Genomic DNA, 13684 nt, shown 5'->3' with positions numbered 1-13684 from the left:
ATATCATTGATTTTTTGCAACAGCTTTATCGAGATTCATGTATCATGCACTTCACTCATCTAATGTGTAAAATTTATTGATTTTTCATTTATTCAGAGTTATTCAATTGTCAACTACAATCATTTTTTTAGATGTTTATTCCACTGTCTAGGAGGCAGAAATATGGGTGGAACTGCTCAGCTCTTCTCTACTTTCTCCCTCCTCCCTGTGGCAAGAGGATGACCTAAGTGGTTGGTACATTTTTAAAAAGGGACTGAATGTTTTGGCTTCGTCTCTTCTGGGCTTCTGTTCCCTTTGGACCCAGTCCCTCTGCAGAACACATACATTCTCAGTGCACCTGTGTGACAAGGCCTGAGGTGGCCCAGGTGGGCCACTGACTTAAGTGACAGATATACAAGGAGGCCCATTGTTACAGCACTTGCAAGCTACCTTCACTAGTCCATCTTCTATCAGTAATCAAACCCATATTTTGCTTTCCATCTATCTGATTCCAGCATTGAACACTCACTTACTTCTAAACTCAGAAAGGGATAAAAGTTGTGTTGCTTATTGGTCTTTTGCAATTTCCAGCTAGAATGAGTGAGAAAAGTCAGAAGGAAAATTCAGCTGGGGTTAGTCGTTTGAAAACGACTAACTTGAATAAACTTATTTTACAGAAAAGACTTCTAAGGCACAATGATATTAGAGAAGTTTTAGGTTACAGGGTTAGTTACTGGAGAGTCTGAGTGAGAACTCAGGAATCCTGACTTTTTGAATCAAAGTTTTTACCCTGGGAAGCTCTGTTATTGTCATTTCTCAAATATTAATATGCTTGGCATTCAAATTTATTTGTATAAATTCACCTGTGCGCAGCTGTGTTTCCTTCAAAAAATTTTGGAGAAGAAATTATAGCCATACATAATAAAACAGGAAAGGCCTTATGAAATGACATGGTGTCTTTTTTCTTAGGTATCTTTGAAACTGTCTTAACATAATCCTCTACAAACTCAATTCTGAAAACAAGAACTTAGTCCACATATAGAAAAAAATGATTAGAAGGTCCTCAAACTTGACCTATTTTTTCTGGAGTCACATAAAAATTGTCAGAATAAGCTATTACAATGACCTTACAAGAAGTTAAATCGACTGTGATTTTGTGAACGCTTTCATTCCATACATTAAAGAAAATATCTTTTGCAATCTGGGATAAAATGCAGAGAAACCGTTTCAAAGGTTGAAGGAAAGTACACTCTACTTCATTCAGTAAGCTGTGCAAAGTGCAACGTTCTGTAAAGACACACGCTGTTAAGTACAAAATTATTGTAGTATTTCAGATGGTGACTGCTACTGTTCTCGCCCCTTGGGAGCCAGGCAAGGGTGGAAATCCCTGCTTCTGCAGTCTGTAGCAGCTGAGAGCTGCCACCGCATCTTAGAGCAAAGGAACTCTTACCAGGAGCTGCGCGGCTCCTTGCTCCCCAGCTGTACTTTTGACAGCCCCTTTCTCAGGCGCATGCGCGCAGTGCAGACGCCCCCTAGCGCTGGCTCTTTAACTTGCCCTACTGTGGTCCTGCATCTCCCTCTCAATTCTTTCTCCAGTGACCTCTCCCCTCCTTAGCCCCTACACCCTATCTTCGCACCTCTCTGGTCACACACTTGGTCCCTCTGACTTCTCTCTGAATCCCCATCAGTGGTCTGGGTATGTATTTCCCCCAACACGTCCCTGGACCCCGGCCTTCCAGGGGCCCCTATTAAAGAGGCGATTTTCCCTGACTCCCTCAATAAGAACTTCCAATTGTATGAGATCCCTTGAACCTCAGGCTATCTTTCTCTCCCGCTCTGTATTAGGCCGTGAGGGCTTTCTCCTTCTAAGTGAGATAAACTTTCTCCTTCTAAGTGAGGTAAACTTTCTCCTTCTAAGTAAGTGAGATAAAGTGCCCAAGCAGATAGTAACCAATCCCAGCTGACCTCTGAGGAGGTCTTGGGATGAAATAAATTCATGAGAACTGAAGCCCCTCTTCTACTAAAACAACCTTGAGTAGGGAGACCAGCGGGAGACTGGACCTAATATTTCACACACTTTTCCTTCTATTGGCTTCTCCCATTCCGAAGTCTCTGGAAAATCTACTTTGCCTGGTTCTCCAGGGTAGGCGATAAGGTCCCCGTTTGCCCAGGACTTGGTTTTAGCATTGAAAGTCCCCTTTCCCTGGGGATCCAGGTAAGCCAGGATGTTTGCACCCTCTCCCTGTAAGACGCCCTTCCTTGTGACAGAGCAGATGGTTCCCTCCAGGTAGAAACTCTTCCTAGAAGTGCTCTAGGTCCCCAGCGACGGAGGGAGACGATTAATTCCCTCAGGGGCATTCCCATTCTCTCTCCACAAGAATCACATGGAATTCTTGGTAAGTATACACCCAGACCTACTGTTAGTGACCATATGGTCTGGTTTGCCAAGGCCATTTCCTGTTGGCCCAGCATAACATTTGGAAGATAAATTTGACACACCTCTCCCTTCCTACAGAAACATTTTCTATAGGCATGAAGCCTAGAAAGTTGTGATTTTAATAAGCACCCAACTGATTCTTATTATTATTACTAAAGTCTATGGTTAGTATAGAATCTACTATATCAGTATTTGGCTTACCAGGGCAGAATAATAATTTTTCGAAAAACAAGGGACCCACACTTGCCTAAACAGGTGCAATGTGAATATCATGAGACTGTGGCTTTAGTTAGAGCTTAAATTTATTGTTCGCAGTAGGTTTTATTCTACTACAGCAGGATTTATTATTACTCTGATTGTGCAAATCTGCAGAGCATATAGATACAGGTATAGATATATCCTCACATCTTGTTTTCTTTTTCTCTAATAATCCCTTTCATCTCAAAACACAGATTCCCACAAAATGAATACAGTTGAAATTATTTATCTCTGTGTCATCACCCTACCATAAGCATCATCCCTTAAATAATTCACTTTCTGTTGTGCCTTAATGCTTAAGAAGCTATGAACTTTTCATTATAGTCATACTCCAGCATCATATTAGATTTAGGAAATCATTAGTCCAGGAAACAAATTGTCCTGTCATGTATGACCAGTTCACTTCGTGGTTCATGCCTGAATCCTGAGTAATCATAAATGTCTTCTTAGCAGCATTTTTAAATGAAAGAAACAGATACAGGGATTTTAAATCATTTTTATCTGTTACATGTTTGTGAGTTCTCCCATCATTTATAATTAGTAGGCAGAGGAGACAGCAAAAACTATGCATCAGGGGATGTAATCATAAAACACCACTCCCCCTAAAGCAGAAATGTTCTAAATTGGAAACTTATTTATTGAAGGATTTTTTTTACTCTGCTGGAATACATTGCAAGAAATTAATACATTAGATAAAAAGATATTTCCACATCAGGAAGTTCAAAAGATTAAGCTGCTACTGAAATGTAAATTAAAGGAATTCATAAATGTTTCAGAAAACATTACAGTAGAATTAACTGTAATTTGAGAAAGGCAGGCTCTGCAATAAGGTGAGATTCATTACAAAGCCAAAATTATTTTTTAAACCCCTGACATATTTAGATAGAATTTTCACGCCAAGTCAAATAATTATGAAATTAAAACATTGCTTGAAGGGATGCTTGGAATTTTATGCTAATGAGGCCTTAACTTTAGAGGCTTGTTTTTCTTTGTGAAAATGTTATGTTTTATGACTTTCTTCCAAGCTCTCAATGTGTATAAGTGTGACAAAATTCCTATAAGAAGCTGAGGTAAGAGGAACTTGTACATACTTATTCAAATGTTCCATTTACTCATTTAGTTATTCATTCAGCAAGTATCTATTGAGTGTCTGTGCCAGATGCTGGGCTGTGCAGCATAGGAGGACACAGACAAGGCCTCTCTGCCTTCATGGAACCATCTGCTAATGGGGAAGATAGTCAACAAGCAATGAATAAATGAACAAGGACATTTCAGACTGCACAGTGAGAGGTTAGCTTAACAGGCCCAGGTTGTTCAAACCCTGCATGTTCTAAAGAAAGTCCGGTTTTCAGGGGGAGTGGTCTTTGACCATCTCCCGGGAGGTAACCTCTGAGTCCTTGCATGTCCTGCCTGATAAGAGGGTTTTCAGATGCCTGAGGCCTTGGCCATGCTGTGTCAGTTTGACCTCTGCAGAGAGGTGAGCTGGAAACTGAGTAGTAAGTCAGCCACGTGGGCACTGCAAATCTATGTGACTGACACTCAATAAAAACCCTGGACACGAAGGCTCTGCAGCACTTCCCTAATTGGCAATAGTGCACCCGTGTTGTCACACATTGTTACTGGGAGAACGAAGGGCATCTTCACGTGACTGTGCTGGAAGCAGAGCTGGAAACATGCATCCAGTTTCTCCTGGACTTCACCCATGCACCTTTTGCCTTTGCTGATTTTGTTCTGTATCCTTTCGCTTTAATAAACCACAACCTTGAGTATAATAGCTGTTCTGAGCCCTGTGATTCCTTGTAGTGAATCACTGAGTCTGAGCCTGGTCTCGGGGACCCTCTACACACAAACCATATTAAATGAAATAAATAGGGTGATGTGTTAGATTAATGGGGTGGGCGTGGGGTGCCTAGTTAAGATGGGAAATGAATTAAAGCCTGAGGGATAAGAGGGTGGTGAGCATGGGAAGAGCTTAAGGAGGTGTGCTCCAGGCAGAGGGAAGAGTAACTGCAAAGGCTTTGGGACAGTGAAGTTGTGGGCATGTTGGAGGGACAGTAAGGACACCAAGAGCCTGGGGGGCAGAGACAACGTGGCAGCAGATGGGGTTGGTCAGAGTAGCAAGGGCCAGATCATGCAAGGCTTTTAGGTCTCAGAAAGGGGTCTGGATTTTGTTGGAAGCAAATGAGTCTTCACTGGGTGAGGTTACATCCAGTTCTGTTGCTTTTTTTTTTTTTTTAAACTACATCAGTAACTTGAGGCAAGTGAAGTCATTTTATGAAGGGGCTCAGTCAGGTTGCAGCCTCACTTACAGCCACCCCTGTGTATCCCTGGGTTCTACATCTGCCGATACGGGGGGCTGATTTCACTGCACCACTTTACATAAGGGACTTGAGCATCCGTGGGTTTTGGCATCTGTGGGGTTCCTGGAACCAAGTCTCCGTGGATAATGAGGGACGACTGTAAATCTTACCAGCAACAACCAGCAAACAATTCTGGAAGGGCAGGGGTCTTCGGGCACTGAATACGAATTCAGATAAGGGAGAGGTTACTCCTTCTCCATATCTTCTGCTCTGAGTAGCAGTTACCCTACTTTCAGTGCTATGCACAATCTTAATTTTAAATCACTAAGAAATACAAATGTCCAATATACATGTTCCAACTCGCTTAAAATAAGCTGAACATCAAATCAAGGAGAGGCCTATTTTTTCCCTTATCAGACTGGCAAAAATGACGACATTTATAAAACACGATGTTGGCAAGCATTGGTCAGAACTCCGTGTGCTTTCAGTGGAAATAAAAATGGGTGCCACCATTTGGAAGGGCAGTTTGTTAATATCAGTCAGTTTGCAACGTCATCTCTAATCCATTATTTCCACTGATAGAGATTTATCCCAAGGAAACATTTGCAGAAATACACAAGGGGATGTTTGTTGTGGCAGAAAGCTGGTAACAACTTAAATACCCATCAACAGGAGAATGGTTGACTTAACTGTGGTTACTTTATACCATGGAATTATGATGCATAATGAAAAGTGAATAAGGTAAAACAGTGTCTGCAAGTATTGAAAAAACTGTTGCACAAGCCAAGCTTTATGAACAGGTCATACCATTTCCCATTTTTATCTCTATCCATATGATGATCCAATTTATTTGGTGGTTATATTTCCTGAAATCAAGAGTGATGGAGGGCTCCCCTGGTGGTGCAGTGGTTAAGAATCCACCTGCCAATGCAGGGGACACGGCTTCATGCCCTGGTCCGGGAAGATCCCAAATGCTGTGGAGCAACTAAGTCCGTGCGCCACAACTACTGAGGCCACATGCCACAACTACGGAAGCCCACGCACCTAGAGCCTGTGCTCTGCAACAAGAGAAGCCACCACAATGAGAAATCTGCGCAATACAAGGAAGAATATCCCCCGCTCGCCGCAACTAGAGAAAGCCCGTGCACAGCAACGAAGACCCAAAGCAACCAAAAATTAAAAAAAAAAAAAAAAAAAAAAAGGAGAGTAATGGAGGCTGCTGGTAGATTAAGTTGTCATTGTAGGAATACAGAACAGTATAAATCTTCCCTTGGAGGTTTTTAAGGTCATTTTGGGAGATGACATGGACACCTGTGTAGAGGCAGCCACCAAGACCAAGCGGGTTCTGAAAAGTCATTATGGGCTGGGCTGAGGTGACCTCACATAGTGGGTCAAACGTAAGCAGGACAGAACTCACAGAAAATTCCAAAAAAACCAAAATGTCCGTTTCAGAAACAGAGTGAAATGTGGAAATTTTAAATATAAAAAGTCTTCTAAACATTGATGGTCCCTTCAATTTGTTAAAGTAACAAGTTTGTGTAATTTTTAAATACAACTCTGATATGCCTTCAGTTTGCTAAAGAAGCATGTCTGTGTAATTTTTAATAAAACCTTACTCAGCCTAGGTCTGTGCTTTCTCATCCTCTTCCCTATCTTGCAAGTGTATTTTTTAAAAGTGCATTTTGAGAGCATGTATTACACATTTAGGTCTTAGCTGAATATTTATTGGAAAATTTCCAGGCTGACTTGCATTTTAGTGATCTCCCAGGAGCACAATAATCTCCTTTGTACTGGGGGGGTGTGGGGGAAGGAGGGGGAGGGAGAGGGAGGGAGGGAGGGAGGGGGGAGAGAGAGAGAGAGAGAGAGAGAGAGAGAGAGAGAGAGAGCGTGAGAGCAAGCATACTCTTGAATTGGTTTGGAGAGATAACTAGAGTCTTAAAATATATACTGACAACTGGCTATGCTCTACAGATTTCAAATGTGCGCCAATAAATTTAAGAATATGCACACTAAAACTGCGTTTCAGGAGTTAATTGTGCAGGCTCTGCAGCGAAATGTCTGGGCTTGACGCCCAGCTCTGCCACTTACTGTGTTATCTGGGGAAAGTCATTAACCTCTCTGTGCCTCAGTTTCCTCATCTGTAGAAGAAGTGATAGCTGTACATTGCTCATGATATTGTGAGGATAAGAGAAATGAATGGGTCTTTAAAACGGGGACTGACACATAGTAAGTGCTAGAGAAGGGTTAGGTGCTATTATTATTATTTGCACAGTGGTACTGAGGTCTTAGACTAAGAAGGTTGGTCTGGCCTTGTCCTAGCTCTAACAGCAAGCTGCCAAGCAATCTTTTTTCTTTTTAATTAATTTATTTTATTTATTTATTTTTGGCTGTGTTGGGTCTTTGTTGCTGTGTGCGGGCTTTCTCTAGTTGTGGTGAGCGGGGGCAGCTCTTTGTTGCGGTGCGCAGGCTTCTCATTGTGGTGGCTTCTCTTGTTGCAGACCATGGGATCTAGGCGCCCGGACTGCAGGAGTTGTGGCTCACGGGCTCTGGAGCGCAGGCTCAGTAGTTGTGGCGCACAGGCTTAGAAGCTCTGTGGCTTGTGGGATCTTCCCAGAGCAGGGCTCGAACCCGTGTCCCCTGCATTGGCAGGCGGATTCTTAACCACTGTACCACCAGGGAAGCCCTGCTGAGCAATCTTAAACAAGTAATTTAAACTATGTGTGTTTCAGCATCTCTGTCTGCAAAGTAGACAATAATTGAGCCTACCTCATAAGATTGCTCTGAGAATAAAGAAATGAATACATATCATATACTAAGAATAGTGCTACATACCTTGAAACACTCAATAAATGTTAACATTTATTATTTCTAATTAAACTTATGTGTTCCAGATGACAATTTTTGAGCTCAGTATTTCAGTCTCTATTTGTTTCATGGCTTTCAGAGCTTGGAACTGATGCTGGGATTTAACCATTATCTATTCACAGTATATGCCTACACTAACCCTTCATTAACTCTGTTTCCTTGTTGGTTCCAAATGCTGTACTTACCTAAGACGCCACCTTTAGCTCAACTCAGAGATCATGACATCAGTGTGATGGCGTGGACATGGCATGGACATCGCACAAGTAGGTCAGAGTCTGAATCCCCTCATTTACTAAAGTAATTTACTTAATAGCTCAGTTTTAGTTTTCTTCATTTGTAGAATGGGCATAACAGCATTTTTTAAAAGTTTTTTTAAAATTTTATTTTTTACTTTTTTTTTGGCTGTGCTGGGTCTTCGTTGCTGTGTGTGGGCTTTCTCTAGTTGTGGCGAGCGGGAGCTACTCCTTGTTGCAGTGCACGGGCTTCTCATTGCAGTGCCTTCTCTTGTTGTGGAGCACGGGATCTAGGTGCATGGGCTTCAGTAGTTGTGGCTGATGGGCTTGGTTGCTCCGCGGCATGTGGGATCTTCCTGGACCAGGGTTCGAACCCGTGTCCCCTGCATTGGCAGGCGGATTCTTAACCTCTGTGCCACCAGGGAAGTCCCAAATGGGCACAACAGCTTTTAACTCACAGATCGTTGTGAGAATTTAAAGAGATATTACTTGTATGATAACTTGGTGGAGCTCTTGGAATGTAGCAATTTTAAGCAAACGTTAGTTGTTCCCACTCAGTGGAAATCTGTCAACAAGTCCCTTTTGGAATGTTGGTACAGTAGTCCCAGGGAAGGGCTTAGAACTGGAATTGAGTTATAATCAGGCACAGAGAGCAAACAGACCTGAAACAAGCCTTATGTCCCACTCTTAATAGTTGTGCTGATTGCTCCAGAGCCATCAGTGATACACACCCCACTCTGCTCCTACAGCCCCAGGCACAGTCCTGCACTAGGATGGCACACAGTGCTGGCATCAGCAGTATCACTTGGTATAATTATCTTCTGCAAAGCCCAAGTACCGAGTGGGTGGCTATGGGGCCATGTCCTCTCCAGATCTCTAGGCTATTTCCTGGCAGCGTGTATGAGTGCAACGCAACAGATATTTCCTGGAGGAATAAATATAATATTCAGTATTATACGGAAATGTAAAGATCCAAACAGAGAAAATAAAGGTAGCAGAGGTAGGACAAATCAGGTATTAAATACTGTTATGGAAAGTGTAAACAGAAAAGCCACTTGGCAAGGTGTATCAAGAACTTCCAAATATTCATATTTTTACCTATCAAATAAAAAAAACAGGATACCAAGTTATATTTAGAGTTTAATCCTAATTTTGTAAAAACCAAAAAATATATAATCCATATAATGTATATGGGTGATATGTGTGTGTCCATACAGAAAAAAAGAGAAACAGAAAGAAGAGATATATCAAAATATTTTGAGGCAAGGGAGGAGCCAGGATATATAGGAGTTTTTGTAAGGAGGCATTAAGCAAACCAACAGAAAGCCCAAACAGTCAGGTAATTAAACATCAAAAGATTACTGCTAATTAAAGAAAAACCAGACATCTCAAGTTAATGAACTTAGTGCCTTTCTGTGTATGGGAAGAGTCTAGGCCTAATGAAATCATTCCTTTGATGTGCACCTTAATTATCTAGGGCCATTATCCTGCTTTTCTCCATCCTGAATCCTCTCAGGGTGCACTTTGGGTGAGGGTGGCTTCAGTGGCTGACGGGGTCATGGCAGCAACATCCTTTGTTTACTGTTGCGGCTCCTCCCTTACCTCTTTGTAACAGTCCCTCAGAGCTATCTTAGAGGCTGTACCTCAGGCTTACGTCCTCAGTAATGCCCCAAGCAAAACATAATTTTCAGCTTTTAGGTTGTGCTTTTTTTTTTTTTCAGTCCACACTGGATACCTAAAACATTTTTAAAATTTGAAGATTAATTATTGATTTTAGGGTTTTCATATTTAATTTTATATGAGGAAAATGATTGATATTGGAATTTTCATTTTCTTATGAGGAAAGTTATTTACCAAGCAATATAGAGGCATTGAAAAATCAAAAGGGGCTTCCCTGGTGGCGCAGTGGTTGAGAGTCCGCCTGCCGATGCAGGGGACGCGGGTTCGTGTCCTAGTCCGGGAAGATCCCACATGCCGCGGAGCGGCTGGGCCCGTGAGCCATGGCCGCTGAGCCTGCGCGTCCAGAGCCTGTGCTCCACAACGGGAGAGGCCACAACAGTGAGAGGCCCGCGTACCACAAAAAAAAAAAAGAAAAATCGAAAGTATTTTTGGAACAGTTTCAGATTTACAGAAAAATTGCCACAGTACAGAGTTCCCATAAACCCCTACCGATTTCCTCTGTTATTAACATTTTACATCAGTATGGTACGCGTGTTACATTTAATGAATCAATATGGATATAGTGTATTAACTGAAGTTATAGAGTCACCCTGAAAATCATACTATGTGACTAATAGTTTCTCTATGGTCGTTTAGTCGATTTTGTCTTGCACATGCTATACTGAATAACAGTGTTCTACTGCCATCTACTGTTCTGAATAATTTTTTTTTCAATTTGATTCTTAGAATTTTTCATTTATCTATACTTTCATAGCCTTTTAGAGCTGTTAGTTTCCCTACGGTTCATTTTTTTAACCACCTCAATAAATAAGTGAATATATTGAGGCTCAGAGAGACCAAGGCTCACAGGTGGCTATTGACACAGCCATTCATCCATTCATGTATTCACCAAACAATTACTTATCACCTGTATTAGAAAAGGTGCTGGGGATACAAGGCGAATAGGAGAATGGTCACTTTCCTCAAGAAACTCACCGCCTAATGGGGACAAGAAAAGGATGATTATAAAACAATCTGATTACTACATATGCTTCAAGTCTTCTGGGAGCACAGGGAAAGGACACATAGTTACCTTAGATCGGAGGCGGGAAGGTAGGGAATATGCCAAGATTCAGGGCCATCTTGTTGGAAGACATGTGGTCTGAAGCAGATCTTAAGAGATCAGCAGGAACTAAATGGGTGAATAGGGCGGGGACTGGGAAGAGAGGAATTCCAGAAATAACGTCAGAAAGAAAGGCAAAAATAGTCCGCTGTATGTGAGAAATTTAAAAGAAGAGCAGAGAGTGTAAAATAAGCAGAGGTGACAGATGAAGCTGGAGAGGCTCACAGGGGTCAGACCATGGAGGAATTTGTGTGTCACTTTTGGAAATCTCATTTTTGTTTGTTTGTTTGTCTTTCGCGGTACGCGGGCCTCTCACTGTTGTGGCCTCTCCCGTTGCGGAGCACAGGCTCCGGACGCGCAGGCTCAGCGGCCATGGCTCACGGGCCCAGCCGCTCCGCGGCATGTGGGATCTTCCCGGACCGGGGCACGAGCCCGCGTCCCCTGCATCGGCAGGCGGACTCTCAATCACTGTGCCACCAGGGAAGCCCTGGAAATCTCATTCTTGATCACAGAGGTGACGGAGCAGCAGTGAAGGGAGCCTGGAGGAGTGTCAGGGTCAGGGTTCACATTTAGCTGTATCATGTTAGTAGTCCTGTGGAAGATGGATTAGGGAGGGCGGGCGGTGTCCAGAACTGGAAACACGGAGGGCAGTGAGGAGGCAGCGTGGCAGTAAAGACAAATGAAGTAGAGCAGGAGGAACAGGGATGGAGCAGAGAGTCTGCATTGTAGAAATACTGGGCAGGTAAAGTAGGTGGCAAAGCTTGGATACACAAGAAAGAGTCAAGGATGATCTTGGAGTTTTAATTTCGGTGACCAAGGTGATGGAGATACTACAGAAAGAAGCTAATGGTTTAGGGAAGAGAGGGCCATTTGAACTCTGCACAGGTTGAGGTTAAATTGTCTGAGGGAGAATCCAGGTGGTGCCATCTTGCTGGAAGTTGGTCTAAAGGTTTGAAGCACAGAGGAAAAGTATGCACTGGAGATATGTATTTTCAAGTCATGAGTATGTAGGTAGGGGTTGAAATCATGAAAGTGGATGATGTGACTCAAAGCAAATGTATAGAAGGAACAGAAGAGTGGTGAAAGGAAAGAAGCCCAGAGAACGCAACCCTGGATGAAGGCAGGGGCAGAGGAAGACTAGCACAGTAAGGACACAGGGAAGGGGTGGATGGAGAGCTAGCGTGAAAGAAAAAGACATCTCTGACAGCTGGTAGTTGGCCTGGCAACCAATAGCTAGGCTATGACGATCCAATGCTGAGCATAACTAATTTCGCAGACTATTAACACCAGACAAGGTTACTCTGTAATTGTGGTAGCACAAGACAAAAACAAGACCACTCCATAATTAGATTTGAATGCAGAAAAAACAAAAACACCATGCAATTCTTCCTGACATAATGTAACTCAGAACAAAACACCCACTTCCTTGAATCCTCTTCAAAATCACCCAATAGAAGCCTAAATCTTACTACTAGCCCCCCAACACCCTCTCACTGAGACATCCTCATGGGGTACGACCTCCCTAGCTGCAGTGAGTCAGTAAATCTAACTTTATTTGACTATCAGTGTGTTCCTGGTGGTCTTTGGCACTGGAATTTAACATCTTTTTCTTTTTTTTTTTTTGCGGTCCGCGGGCCTCTCACTGTTGTGGCCTCTCCCGTTGCGGAGCACAGGCTCCGGATGCACAGGCTCGGCGGCCATGGCTCACGGGCCTAGCCGCTCCGCGGCATGTGGGATCTTCCTGGACCAGGGCACGAACCCGTGTCCCTGCATCGGCAGGCGGACTCTCAACCACTGCGCCACCAGGGAAGCCCCTAACATCTTTATAGAAGCCAAGAGAGTAGAAAGCTTCATGGAGGGAGATATTAAAGTATCTATTGCCACAAAGAGGCCAATGATATCCATTGAATTTGGCAAATAGCTTACTGGTGACCTTTGTGAGAGCAGTTTTAGTAGGATATTGGGAGTAGATGCAGCGGTGTGCTCTTACTAGCTTGAGACAAATGATTGTATATATTCTTCCTAACTCTGTGTTCAGTGACATCAAATTGGTAGCTGGAAATCAGCCATGGGAGAGTAGCTACCCCATAGAAATTGGCAAATACTATATGTCAAGGATTTTTTTTTTCTTCAGAGAGTTGGTTGTTAAACTTTGGCCATCACATCACTAGGTAGAAGGAAAATTACAGTTGGCTGAGGAAGGAAAATGGAGAGAGAGAGAGTAGCGATAATTAAAAGGTTGCATAAGCCAGGGAGAAGAGATTGGATGAGGATTAGAGGGGAAATACAGGGTCAGCAAGAACCAGAACTCAGACTACCTGATTTTCTGTTCAGTGCTTGTTTTACCATCACCTCTTTACTGCACTGCTGTCAGTTTGGTTTACTAGTGAGGACGTGACAACTTAGACGGGGGTCATTTCACTACAGCTTGGGAGAGAACTGGCAGTGGTTTGGATGCTTTTGAGGGCAAGGAGAGGAGAGAAAGAAGGAAACTTCTGGAGGACTGTCTCCCAAACTCTAATGAGTGGCTGTTATAAACAGTACTGTCTCTGGTGTCAAGCTGGGTGGCGTGTGGCTTTGCCACTCAGGGACTGTGTGATCTTGAGAAAGCTGCTTAACTTCTTTGTGCCCCAGTCTTATCATCTATATGCAGGCGATAGTGGTACACACCTCATAGGGTGGGTGTGAAAAACTTACTGGCACATAGCAAACTCCCAGCAAATGTGAGTCAGCTATTATTATTACTGTTACTTTTTCTGGACAGGAGGGTAAAACAACTAAAAATTTTCACTTTAAAATGATATATTTATGTATTTTTGTTTATAACACT

This window comes from Delphinapterus leucas, chromosome 12 (genome assembly GCF_059928025.1).
Source record: "Delphinapterus leucas isolate spDelLeu-1000000601 "Yukka" chromosome 12, BTC_Dleu_Yukka2, whole genome shotgun sequence".
NCBI lineage: Eukaryota > Metazoa > Chordata > Mammalia > Artiodactyla > Monodontidae > Delphinapterus > Delphinapterus leucas.
This window is presented reverse-complemented; position numbering follows the sequence as displayed.